The following is a 14,906-nucleotide window of genomic DNA, read 5'->3' on the forward strand; positions in this document are numbered from 1 at the left end:
GTTCAGAAAGCAGGAACTCTTCTATCCACATGACTGACTCAACAAGGATCTTGGGTTAATATCCACAATGCATCAACATGTAATGTGAGCAAAGGGATGACACACTGAATAGCAGGAGATGGACTACACATCTCTTTTATCTGCCAATTGCCTTATCAAAGGTCTTTTCCTGCTTGGCACAAAGAATAAACAATCACAAGCATTGCCTCTTAACGAGGACTTCAAACAGGTGCCTGCCCATGTAACAGGACAGGTCTTCCAGACTACATGAAGTCAGTGAAATTATACCTCAGTGCTTATGCAACCAAGCAAAGCAAAAGCAAGTTCACAAAGGAACTATAGCAACTAAGGTACCTGAAAACAATCTAACACAATCAGTATACAAGTCAACAAAATCAAACAGACAATCCAAAAGTCAACAGATATGGTCAAACAGACAACAAGTGCAAGCTACAATGTGCAAGGCACAAGCTCAACTCAAATGAGCTAAATCACCTACAAAACAATTCAATGTTAATCAACATCAACCAAATAGGCAACTCAAGCCAATGAATCAATCTCCTCAAGGCCATATGCTTTTTATCCTGAAAACAAAGCTCAAACATAAGCACCAACCACTAGGACAAGGCCTAGGGTCAACGAGGGAGAAATAATTCAAAACAGAATATGAAAATTGACATGAATCAACTTCAATCCAATAAGAACAATATCCAAGTGGTCTCATATCAATAGCATCAACCAAGTTCATTTCACAAAGCACATAAGGCAAAGCATGCAAGTTGAAAGCTCATTGAAGCAACAGAATGAGCAAATGCACATTAATTCAAAAATGGCTCAATAAATCCCCATAAAAATAATGGATAAACAGAACACATCACATGATCATCACACCAAAATTCAAGGCATTTGGACAAGTAGAAGCATGGTAATCAAATTCATCAAGTCATGGTAAGCACAAACAAGCTCAAAGAAGGCACAAATTGATACATCATCTTAGCACAAGCCTAAAACAGAATCCAAACATGATAAAGACATCCAATCAAAGCCACAATAAACTTCAAAGTGTCTAGAATCAATGTACAAAATTACAAGTTCATAGGATAAACATCCAGCATTTCACAAATCATTGAAGTTCATGACTATTCAAAAGTCCACAAATGACAAGCCAGAAAGGAACATTCCAAACAATTCAGAAATCAATCCAAAAATTCTACAAAAATTCATGCTCAATCCTAACATCCAGAAGAGGCATCATGCACAAAATCTCATCAATTGGCATTTAATTGGCATGGCAAATAAAATCATCAATTTGAGCATGCAATGGTGTGACACACATTGTCACACCTTCATTAAACAGATCATATCTCAACAACCAGAAATGAGAAAAATACAAACTCTATACCAAAATGTCAATTAGGATGTCTAGTTTAAGCATGCAAAGTTTCAAGAGTATTGGATAAAACCACACCTCATTTGGATCATTATTCATGGAGTTATGATTTTTTGAAATGAATGAAAAAATAAAAAAACATGAACAAGGCATAGCATGAATGACATGAATAATAATGAATAAAATGCAAAGGCCTATTTGGAAGTGTCCTCGCCCGGATTCGAACTGAGTGATAATTTGAATGTGGCGCGTTTCATCATGAAACGCACCGTTTCATTAAGTCTGCGTGGCTGTGAGAAGCAATCCTGGCCAATCAATACGCCACGCCTGTGCCAAGTGTACCAATGCATGGAAATAAACATGAAAATGCATGCAAACACACGCTAGGATGGATCAAACGCAGTTCTGGAACATAAACTCTAAGCTTCATACAATGTTCATCGTGTTCATCATACTCAAGAACACTCATGCACAGAAATTCACAATGAGCACATCAATGGACTCGTCTTTCAACGTACATCAACAATCTAAACTCAATTTGACCTAACTCTCCTTAACATGCATGGATCGAGCAAGAGAACATTCACATGTCAAACTTAGAATCAACATAACTAGGTCATTTCTTAATGAAATTCGATGCTACAAAGCTCAGTGTGATCACCAATGAAGGATCTACCAAAAGCATACAACAATTTCATGAATGGTGATGATCGAATTCTAACCTTAATTGAAGTGCAGAAGTGAAACAAGTTGATTCAAGCTTTGCCAAGTCCAAACAGTCCTTCTTTAGCTCTTGTATGATGATTTGGATGAAGGTTTGGAGGTTGATCTTGCACGATCTAGCTGGAATCTTCAACTGCCATTGATGAGCAAAACTTCAACAGTTCCAAAATGTGCACGAAATCCTTGAAATCTTGCTTCAATCTTGTTCAAAAATGCTCGTGGATCATAGATTGATCAAGAACAAGGCAAGGTTTGTGAAGAATTTGGATGAAAAAGTGAGAGAACCAAATTGTGAAAATTGTGCAATTGGATCTAGATCTGAAAATTTTGATGTGTTCATCTCATTTCTGTTATGATTATGCTATATATATGTTCTGTTAATGATGCTCTTAATCACAATTAGCCAAATGCAAGTGGATTAAGTGAAATGAAGGTGTGATGCCAATTTTGCAAATTCACCTCATGTGCATGAAATGGATGCTACAGTGCATGATTTTTGTACTAATTCACTTGCAAAACCTGTTTTGAGCCAAATGCACATGATTGGAAGTGAAAACAATGCATAGTTTTTGAATTTGGAATTTCCCTCCAAAATTCAAATGAAAAATCCAAAAAATTTGTAATGGAAATGCATGGTATGTGATGCATGTTTTGGATAGTTCGGGACAAAACAAGAATGTTACAAAAAGAACCACTTCAATTGGCCTTATGGTTCAAAAGTTATGCACTTGTGAAGTTCAAATTGACTTGGCAATGATTGATCCATATCTTCTCAACCATACATGAGAAATTCATGTTCTTGGACTTTTTGGAAATGGGAGAACAAGATCTTCAACTTTTATGTTGGACAAAATTTCATTTGAAGCTTTCTTGATGATGTAATCTTGAGGAGAAAACCTTTCCATTTTTGGCAATTTCCAATTACAGGTCACTTACTATTTTTGGAAACTTTTCATCTGACCTCAAATTCTTCATTGTTGATGTTTGAAATTTCAAATGAGACTTGTATGGACATGAATGAGGCCTCTCTAACCATCTCCCACCTTCAAATCCATGATTGAATTGACTGTTGACTTTGGTTGACTTTCTAGGGTTTCAGATGAATTGCATCTTGACTGATGATCTCTGAGCCTCCAATCTTTGGCCAAACCACTTCAAAATGATCCCTAGGTCATGTGAACACAATGAATCAACCCTAGGGCTTTGCTTCAATTGGAATTGCACTTGCTTGCTTGTACAACTGGATCTCCTGACCAGTCTTGACTGATGACTTGCACTAGGCAAAGGACAATGCAATGCTATGCAGTGGACAATGCAATGCTAATGACTTAAGAATGAAAATGTATGTACAAAATGGGAGGTGCAAATTTGAGGTGCTACAACTGCCCCTATTCAATCAACTGGGAACCCGAATGGATGAGAGCAACGGCTGTCAGACTTTCAGGGTAAACAGGGATTGAATACCAAAGAACCGTAGAAATTTGCACTCTGTGGGGATCCAACAGTAACTTCAACTGGGATCTGATATTTATTACTGGGGATTTTGATTTGATTTTCAAAGGTGCAGTCACATCCATACATCGAAAGATGATGAATGGGGATAGAAATCACAACTAGACGTCAACGGACGACCCGGAAAAACTCGACGTTTACCGAAACCAACGGAGAGGTAACCAGACATCGACGGATGAATGGGGAAAATACATCTAGATATCAACGGACAACTAGGAAAAACTCGACGTTTACCAAAACCAACGGAGAGGTAACCAGACATCAACGGATGAATGGGAAGACTCGACCAGACGTCAACGGACGAACGGGAGAAGCTCGATGTTTATCGACACCAACGGAGAAGGAGAAGCTTGACGTTTATCGACACCAACGGAGAAGGAGAATAGACATCAACGGATGACCTGTGGAAATACAACTAGATGTCAACGGACAACTAGGAAAAACTCGACGTTTATCGAAACCAACGGAGAGGTAAACCCTACTGGGGAAGATACAACTAGATGTCAACGGACAACTAGGAAAAACTCGACGTTTATCGAAACCAACGGAGAGGTAGCTCACTGGGGATCAAGGTCACAACAGGGAGCAGACAGGAAGGAACACCAAGAATATCAGGTTGTAGGCACAAAACAGGTGACCAACCAAAGCGTGAATTGGTTTGTGTTCCAAAACACTCATCATCCTGAAGAGGGCTAGAAAAGCAATCTTGTTAAAGGATGGACATTCGATTCCACAAGGAACACGAATCTTACTCAGTTGGGGAAACAAACAAAGGGTTCAGCCAAAGAGCGCATGAGATATATTATCTATAGCCGTCAAAACGTAGATAATACACTCGCATGGAAGATTATCCATAACCGGGTTGTAGGTTGTTAAATGGATAAATCAACCGACATCATCCTGAAGAGAGTGAAAGCAAACTTGTTAAAGGATGGACATTCGATTCCACAAGGAATACGAATCTTACTCGATTGGGAAGGACAAAACTTCGACCAAGGAGTGCATGAGATATATTATCTATAGTCGTCAAAACATAGATAATATACTCGCATGGAAGATTATCCATAACCGGGTTGTAGGTTGTTAAATGGATAAATCAACCGACATCATCCTGAAGAGAGCGAAAGCAAACTCGAATGGAAGATTATTTTTTGGAAATAAACATGCTATGATGCAAATGACGCAACTATGACTGGTCGGCTGTGCATCTCGGAGCACAGGGTCAGAGTTTCGGCTTGAACTCGGAACCACAATTCATCTGAAACCCAAAGTCATCTGATAAACTGTCATCTGAAGAACCAAGAGTCACCAACAGGATCACAAGTCACCAACAAGTCACCGACAAGTCACCAACTGTACCTGTAATAATGATCATTCCCTCCCCACTCACGGGTGTCATCTAGGCCAGGGTAAAGGTCGAGAGAAACGCAGCATAAATAACCTTTCACAGAATATCATCATATACACACCCGAAGTATGTAATGATAATATCCCATCAGGGTCTGAACTGCTCGTGATATCAATGTTCCACTATGTGGCGCATACCACCCGCTTCCCATGAATCACTCTATTCCTAGGTTTCCTAGATTTCACTCATAGCCTGGGTATTAGGCCTTTTACCTCGAGTAACTCCCACCCCAACAGAGAGAACACAGCACAGCCAGCACAGATGAATATGAATGAATGCAAACATTAATGCACACATAAATGCAAATAATAAATAAATGAATGCAATAAATAACAGCAAACAACAACCAAAACCCTAACCTAGAGAGCGCTAGGAGAGACTCGCTTAGGGAAGATGGACCAGCAAGAGGTCAACTTCTCTATCTCCCCAGCAGGGTCGCCAGCTGTCGCATTACGCGAAAAACCGGCGGGAAAACAAAACAACAGAGCCGCCACCGTGCGTTATTTATCCCAAAAGAGGGAAAGGAAACACTAGAAGTAAACCTGGAAAAGACATGGTCTCGCGACCAAAGAGAGATGGGATCGGGAGTCGGTTATACGAAGGGAAGGTATTAGCACCCCTACGCATCCGTCGTACTCGACGGGATCCACGCACAAAAGGAAGGATAAAGGTTGCTAAACACTGCTCAAACAAACATCAAACACTAGCTGAAAGAGACACAGAAAACAACTGAAACTAACTCGGCAGGATATCGCATCCTAGGCCTACGTAGTCTATCAGGCGTAGACATCAGAGTCAACGTAGTTCGGGACAGGGGGAAACGTGCTCGCTAGGATGTCGCATCCTATGCATACGTATCTTCTCGGACTAAAGAAGAATCAGAGCACTCGTAGCTCGGCTAACGCACGCCAAACAAAACCACACAGGAAACCGACTGCCAATCGCTGGACTTATGTCAGACTCCACACAAAAGCAGGCAAACATGGAAACCGAATGCCAATCGCTGGACTTACATCAGACTCCGAACCAACAAACACACACACAGGAAACCAACTGCCAATCGCTGGACTTACGTCAGACTCCAACACACACAAAGGGTTGAAAAAAGAAAAAGGGTGCCCGGAGAGATCAGCTCATCTCCTGCCTACGTACCTCATCTGGTATGAGGATCAGGGCGACGGAGTTCCCCTACGCAGGGACAAAGGACTAGCCTAACCAGAGACTGGGAAATGACATACTAGAAGGGAGACTAACTCGAGCCTAATAGTTATCATGCACATTCACCATGGTCCTAGGTCAAGGTTTCTAGCTAACTTGCACAGGGAGCAAGCTAAACCTAAGCAGCACAAGCAAAGCAAACATACACACAGATAGCACACACTATATACAAACAAAGTGGGCTCACACAAGGTTAGGCTGTGAAACACAAGCCAACTGGCATCGGGTGATGTTAGCTCTTAACCCTAACATTGAGAGTTAGGGTGAAGCAGATGAAATGGGAGGTGAGGGGTGTGCCTCACAGCTCTTATCCCTGGCCTGGGAGAGCTTGACTCAAATAGAAGGTGTGGGAGTTCAGAAAGCAGAAACTCTTCTATCCACATGACTGACTCAACAAGGATCTTGGGTTAATATCCACAATGCATCAACATGTAATGTGAGCAAAGGGATGACACACTGAGTAGCAGGAGATGGACTACACATCTCTTTTATCTGCCAATTGCCTTATCAAAGGTCTTTTCCTTCTTGGCACAAAGAATAAACAATCACAAGCATTGCCTCTTAAGGGGGACTTCAGACAGGTGCCTGCCCAAGTAACAGGACAGGTCTTCCAGACTACATGAAGCCAGTGAAATTATACCTCAGTGTTTATGCAACCAAGCAAAGCAAAAGCAAGTTCACAAAGGAACTATAGCAACTAAGGTACCTGAAAATAATCTAACACAATCAGTATACAAGTCAACAAAATCAAACAGACAATCCAAAAGTCAACAGATATGGTCAAACAGACAACAAGTGCAAGCTACAATGTGCAAGGCACAAGCTCAACTCAAATGAGCTAAATCACCTACAAAACAATTCAATGTTAATCAACATCAACCAAATAGGCAACTCAAGCCAATGAATCAATCTCCTCAAGGCCATATGCTTTTTATCCTGAAAACAAAGCTCAAACATAAGCACCAACCACTAGGACAAGGCCTAGGGTCAACGAGGGAGAAATAATTCAAAACAGAATATGAAAATTGACATGAATCAACTTCAATCCAATAAGAACAATATCCAAGTGGTCTCATATCAATAGCATCAACCAAGTTCATTTCACAAAGCACATAAGGCAAAGCATGCAAGTTGAAAGCTCATTGAAGCAACAGAATGAGCAAATGCACATTAATTCAAAAATGGCTCAATAAATCCCCATAAAAATAATGGATAAACAGCACACATCACATGATCATCACACCAAAATTCAAGGCATTTGGACAAGTAGAAGCATGGTAATCAAATTCATCAAGTCATGGTAAGCACAAACAAGCTCAAAGAAGGCACAAATTGATACATCATCTTAGCACAAGCCTAAAACAGAATCCAAACATGATAAAGACATCCAATCAAAGCCAAAATAAACTTCAAAGTGTCTAGAATCAATGTACAAAATTACAAGTTCATAGGATAAACATCCAGCATTTCACAAATCATTGAAGTTCATGACTATTCAAAAGTCCACAAATGACAAGCCAGAAAGGAACATTCCAAACAATTCAGAAATCAATCCAAAAATTCTACAAAAATTCATGCTCAATCCTAACATCCAGAAGAGGCATCATGCACAAAATCTCATCAATTGGTATTTAATTGGCATGGCAAATAAAATCATCAATTTGAGCATGCAATGGTGTGACACACATTGTCACACCTTCATTAAACAGATCATATCTCAACAACCAGAAATGAGAAAAATACAAACTCTATACCAAAATGTCAATTAGGATGTCTAGTTTAAGCATGCAAAGTTTCAAGAGCATTGGATAAAATCTCATCATTTCATGAAGCAAATGGCAAGCAAGGTCAAGAAAGCACACATGTGAACAATCCCTAAGCAAAAATAAATTCCAACCGTGCACAATTTCTAAAAAAAATCTCATAAAATACTAGACATGATGAGGAGAATAATGAAAAAAACCACACCTCATTTGGATCATTATTCATGGAGTTATGATTTTTTGAAATGAATGAAAAAATAAAAAAACATGAACAAGGCATAGCATGAATGACATGAATAATAATGAATAAAATGCAAAGGCCTATTTGGAAGTGTCCTCGCCCGGATTCGAACTGAGTGAGAATTTTAATGTGGCGCGTTTCATCATGAAACGCACCATTTCATTAAGTATGTGTGGCTGTGAGAAGCAATCCTGGCCAATCAATACGCCACGCATGTGCCAAGTGTACCAATGCATGGAAATAAACATGAAAATGCATGCAAACACACGCTAGGATGGATAAAACGCAGTTCTGGAACAGAAACCCTAAGCTTCATACAATGTTCATTGTGTTCATCATACTCAAGAACACTCATGCACAGAAATTCACAATGAGCAAATCAATGGACTCGTCTTTCAACGTACATCAACAATCTAAACTCAATTTGACCTAACTCTCCTTAACATGCATGGATCGAGCAAGAGAACATTCACATGTCAAACTTAGAATCAACATAACTAGGTCATTTCTTAATGAAATTCGATGCTACAAAGCTCAGTGTGATCACCAATGAAGGATCTACCAAAAGCATACAACAATTTCATGAATGGTGATGATCGAATTCTAACCTTAATTGAAGTGCAGAAGTGAAACAAGTTGATTCAAGCTTTGCCAAGTCCAAACAGTCCTTCTTTAGCTCTTGTATGATGATTTGGATGAAGGTTTGGAGGTTGATCTTGCACGATCTAGCTGGAATCTTCAACTGCCATTGATGAGCAAAACTTCAACAGTTCCAAAATGTGCACGAAATCCTTGAAATCTTGCTTCAATCTTGTTCAAAAATGCTCGTGGATCATAGATTGATCAAGAACAAGGCAAGGTTTGTGAAGAATTTGGATGAAAAAGTGAGAGAACCAAATTGTGAAAATTGTGCAATTGGATCTAGATCTGAAAATTTTGATGTGTTCATCTCATTTCTGTTATGATTATGCTATATATATGTTCTGTTAATGATGCTCTTAATCACAATTAGCCAAATGCAAGTGGATTAAGTGAAATGAAGGTGTGATGCCAATTTTGCAAATTCACCTCATGTGCATGAAATGGATGCTACAGTGCACGATTTTTGTACTAATTCACTTGCAAAACCTGTTTTGAGCCAAATGCACATGATTGGAAGTGAAAACAATGCATAGTTTTTGAATTTGGAATTTCCCTCCAAAATTCAAATGAAAAATCCAAAAAATTTGTAATGGAAATGCATGGTATGTGATGCATGTTTTGGATAGTTCAGGACAAAACAAGAATGTTACAAAAAGAACCACTTCAATTGGCCTTATGGTTCAAAAGTTATACACTTGTGAAGTTCAAATTGACTTGGCAATGATTGATCCATATCTTCTCAACCATACACGAGAAATTCATGTTCTTGGACTTTTTAGAAAGGGGAGAACAAGATCTTCAACTTTCATGTTGGACAAAGTTTCATTTGAAGCTTGCTTGATGATGTAATCTTGAGGAGAAAACCTTTCCATTTTTGGCAATTTCCAATTACAGGTCACTTACTATTTTTGGAAACTTTTCATCTGACCTCAAATTCTTTATTGTTGATGTTTGAAATGTCAAATGAGACTTGTATGGACATGAATGAGGCCTCTCTAACCATCTCCCACCTTCAAATCCATGATTGAATTGACTGTTGACTTTGGTTGACTTTCTAGGGTTTCAGATGAATTGCATCTTGACTGATGATCTCTGAGCCTCCAATCTTTGGCCAAACCATTTCAAAATGATCCCTAGGTCATGTGAACACAATGAATCAACCCTAGGGCTTTGCTTCAATTGGAATTGCACTTGCTTGCTTGCACAACTGGATCTCCTGACCAGTCTTGACTGATGACTTGCACTAGGCAAAGGACAATGCAATGCTATGCAGTGGACAATGCAATGCTAATGACTTAAGAATGAAAATGTATGTACAAAATGGGAGGTGTAAATTTGAGGTGCTACAGTTATGAAAAAAAAAACTGAATAATTGATGCTCAAATATTTCACCTTCGGTATGGGCACTGATCATGTAATGTTGTGAGGAAGACATTTTTTAAAAACTAACTTTAGTATTTCTATTGATTGTATGATACTGATGGTGAATGCATTAATATATTGTCTACATACAATTAAATAGGTAAACATTGAATGCATTGATCACATAATTCATCTGCACAGACAAGATAATACAATGGATACGCCTGGTAGAATCTTTGCACACACAAAGCATGAGCCTGCACACAAGGAATCTCACAAGAATCTATGCCCTAGTAGTCCAAAGTAAACGCCTATTCCTTAGGCTCATAAAGCAACCTAGGTGCCCATGCTAATGGCGCCTCTTCATTGCATGGAAAAATTCACATGCATGCGCCACTAGCCTTGGCGCATGTGACCTTGCATGTGAATATTTCATGCATGCGCCTAAGGCTATGGCGCCTCCTACAAGCATGTGCCTAGGGCTATGGCGCCTCCTCTATCATGCCATGCATACATCCAATCACATGTTGCGTAGGTTGCAAACCTAGTAAATACTTCCTCATCTATAAATAGGGTATCAATTTACAACATCTCATCATCTGTAACACTAAACATTTTTTCTGCAACACTCTATCTTTACCACACTTAACCTCTGTAGCATTATGTCTCTGTTGACTATGGGTGATGAACACAGAGGAACACTCAACAATATCTCGACATTTGTATGTTATTACTCTCTTGTTACTTATTTCATATTTATTTCGTATATCTTTCTTATCTATGTTTTTATTATATATTACTTCTTCTTATTTTATTTCTTACTTATGTTTTATTAGGATCCAAAGCGATTTCGATGTCGTGTACATGAATATGTACCCCACGATTCTTTGATAAAACCATATATTAGAGGATGTGGTTTCTGAAATCTCCTCATAATAGTCTCGTACTCGGTGGACTACAAATTCGTTCTTGCTTTGTTGGAGAGGTGGAGACCCGAGATCCACACATTTCACCTTCCTTTCGGTGAGTGTACCGTCACACTTGAGGACGTCTACATGTTGTTGAGTCTGCGTATAGATGGTAACACCGTGAATGGTAGAGTTAACCAAGACAACTCTATCTGCAATGAACTATTGGATGCCCCTTTGTGTGACGACCAAGCTAAGGGAGAGTCATCCGGTCAACCTAGGGGACAAGGTATTGTTAGACGGTGTGGCTAGTGATCGAGAGGGGGGGTGAATAGATCACCTCTTTGAAATTTAACGGATTTGAAATTTTATCAGAGTTTTCAAAGTTGGCGGAAAAATCAGTCCCGAATCGACTTCCGTCTATTCTGAACCGCTACTAGAAAGCCGGACACACAAGTTTAATTGCTGGATTTTAATGAGAATGACAGAAACAATTCACACCAGAATTTTAACTAATTGAATGCACTTATCATTAAAGTCTATTTCCAATGAATAAAATCTAGCTAACCGTTTTATCAAACAGTTGGTGTGTGTGTGATAGATGATAAACAGCAATGGAGTTTGATTAAAAGTTTTCTTGCCACTGCTGTCTTGCAAAAGGAACAATCACCACACACTAACTGAAATTGCGAAAACAGTTTGAAAAATGTAAAGAGGAGTAAGGTAAGAATTCGATACGCAGAGATTTGGTAAGGAAGTTCCCCACGTCGTCCTCGCGTGTGGGTACGTCTCCCTCTCAATTTCAAATGAAATTGAGAACTTTGATTATCAATTTTTTGCCGAATCCGTTGATACAAGGTTATGATACAAAGACAGAATTCTAAACTCTAAGAACTTCTTCTTGTATGAACCTTCACTTGATCTGAGCACGATCAAGATTTTCCTGCACGAAGTTGCAAACAATTCACCGGTTCCACGACCTGCTTGCGAAATCCCCCGATCTCCAAACGCAACGCTGCGGCTGAATATGTTCTGCAAACGTGACTCCCAAACCCTCAAGAACACTCCAGTTCTTGAAGGACAAACCAGTAGGTTTTTCCTAGAAACCCCCTTCAATCTTCAACTCAGCTAGATCCTCGATCGTTCCACTGCAAACCACAGCTAGATCCTTGATCGTACCACTGAACGTTATCTCGATGCTTCTTTAATCCAAAGAACAAGAATGGTTATGTGTAAATGTTCTTGAAGAAAGGTGATTGAGAAGATGAAGAAGATGAAGTCTCTTTCAGGTTTCTAATGCTCTCAAACAATTGCTCCAACACTGCTTTTGATCTTGTGTTCAATTGTTTTCCCTCAATGAATTCGTGTCTTGCACTGCTGTTATAACCTGTCTTACATATGCTGCAAAACAGTTACTGTTATACCACAAAACAACTTTATGTATTGATACATAAGAGTGTGCATCGATGCGTACTGTAAGATATGTGAAATTTTGGTGAAATTGATTAATCATGTATCGATGCAAAAGTCGTGTGTATCGATGCATGTGATTATTTCACTAGTATGTATCGATGCCTGATGCGTATGTATTGATACACAGGCTGTTTCAATTAGTCATGTATCGATGCAGGGATCGTGTGTATCGATGCATAGAGTCTTTTGCCTTTCATGTATTGATGCATGACTCGTATGCATCGATGCATACTGAACAAAAATGTTTTGTGATTTATCACATGCTGTATGTATCGATGCAAAGGCTTATGTATTGATACATACTGACATAAAATGCATTTTAATTGTTATTTTAAGGGAAGTATCAATGTAGGTTTATATCTACAGTTATGCAACAAATAGAATGGGATGGAAAACATAATAAAACATAAATGTATCATGTAATGCAATGCACAACCAGCATTTGGATGATGATCACACAATTTGCTATCATTAAAAATTAATTCAAGGTAAAGAATTCTCTCACAAACTCCCCCTTTTTGATGATGGCAAATTCTTGGCAAGATGTGTGATACTCCCCCTGAGTTTGTGCATATCTGCATTTTCTCCCCCTTTGTCAACATCAAAAAAAGCAAGAAACAGATTGATCAAGGTAGCATAGTGTAGCAGGACATGGCAAAAATTGGATAACAGGCTATCAATCACAAAGAATGAAGCTTCAAAGTAACGAATCATTCACAAAGAATGACGAATAAGGGCAATAACAATAGAGATAAACAGAATTAGAAAAGCATTTTAAAGACACGAGCGAGTTTAAGAGTTACATAAGCTAAACCATATATTGTGCAACAAAATAAAACTTGAGCAATATGAAATGAAATGCAGTGAGATGAAAAGATGGTTGGTTAATTTGGATTGTGGCCACCATAGGACTCCTCATCATGTCTGTCAGGATCTCTGTAGCTAGGCGGAGGCGGTGGAGGAGGCATTGTGTCTGGATTTTGGCCCATGAAGGAGTATTGCCTAAATCGGTTCTGAACTTCAATGCTTCTAAAGCTGTCCATAATACCAGGATTTTCACGGCAGTCGTCCATAAAGCCGGACATTTCGTTGTAGAAAACCTGATGCCATTTAACCAAGTCTTGGTGCCAAGCGTGTTGATTCTAATACATCCGTGTATGCTCATCATGCCAGTCCCGATGCTCGTTGTGCCATTCAGATTGTTGAACATGCCAGTACCGTGCTTCTTCATGGCGTTCTTTGTTGACAATTTCCATCTGTTGAAGCATATGAGTGATGTCCGCATTTGGTGTTGAGGCTGAAGTACCACCGGAGAATGGAGGGGTTGTAGGTTCAGGTACATAGTTGGTAGGAGACCACCTTCGTGGCGCCCAATCACCCCAACCAGCATTGACCTCAGCTTGTGGTGCATCTGTTTCAGCCGCATCCTGCATTTCTTCATCAGGCTGATCTTCAGCAACATGGATGCGTTCCGCGGGCACGTCAAAGTTGTAAATTCTGGTTTTGGATTTTCTTTCGAAGAAATAGAAACATTTGCGGTCCTTGTCCCACCGATATCCCATATGCGATAGAGTGGTAGAGTCAAACTCTTGAGCAGCAGATGGAGATAGGAGAGGAACAATAGGTATTGCAACTTTCCAAAACTTAAGAATTTTCATTATTTGAGAGGCATAACCTAGAGCCACATTCTTGGAGCTGTCTCGCACGAAAAATAGACGTTTTACAAAGTAATTAGCCCAATTTAAGAGCACCTTATTTTGCAAAATGTAGAGAAGATGTATGCAGGGCCTGTCCAACCGCGAATGTCCACTGTTTGTTGGACGCAGAATATGTGTAATAATCCAGTGAAGAATACGCGGAGTTTGCTTGATCATTCCAGACGTGACGTGTTCATCATCACTCAACGGTCTGTCTATCTTTAGGATAGATGGAGTAAAGTCCTTCATGTCAAATTCAGGATCAAAATGCAGGTCATGCCAGCACTTGAAAGCCATCGACGGAGGCGGCATTTGAAATACCGTTTCCCAATCAGAGGCTTCAAAGGTATATGTTCTGACTCCGATAGAACACCGGAACATATAGCCTCTACCAGTTTGTAAGCCAGCATAAAAGACCCGAATGAAATCCTCATGATAATCATCCTTTGTGGACAGAAACGACCCAAGTCTTTGTGCATGTAAGAGTTCAACCACTTCATTTAGGTGTAGGTGAATAGCATCTGTTTTATCAAAGACGTGAGGTTTCATGACTAACCTTGTCTTGAAGG

Source organism: Lathyrus oleraceus, chromosome 3 (assembly GCF_024323335.1).
Source record: "Lathyrus oleraceus cultivar Zhongwan6 chromosome 3, CAAS_Psat_ZW6_1.0, whole genome shotgun sequence".
Lineage (NCBI taxonomy): Eukaryota > Viridiplantae > Streptophyta > Magnoliopsida > Fabales > Fabaceae > Lathyrus > Lathyrus oleraceus.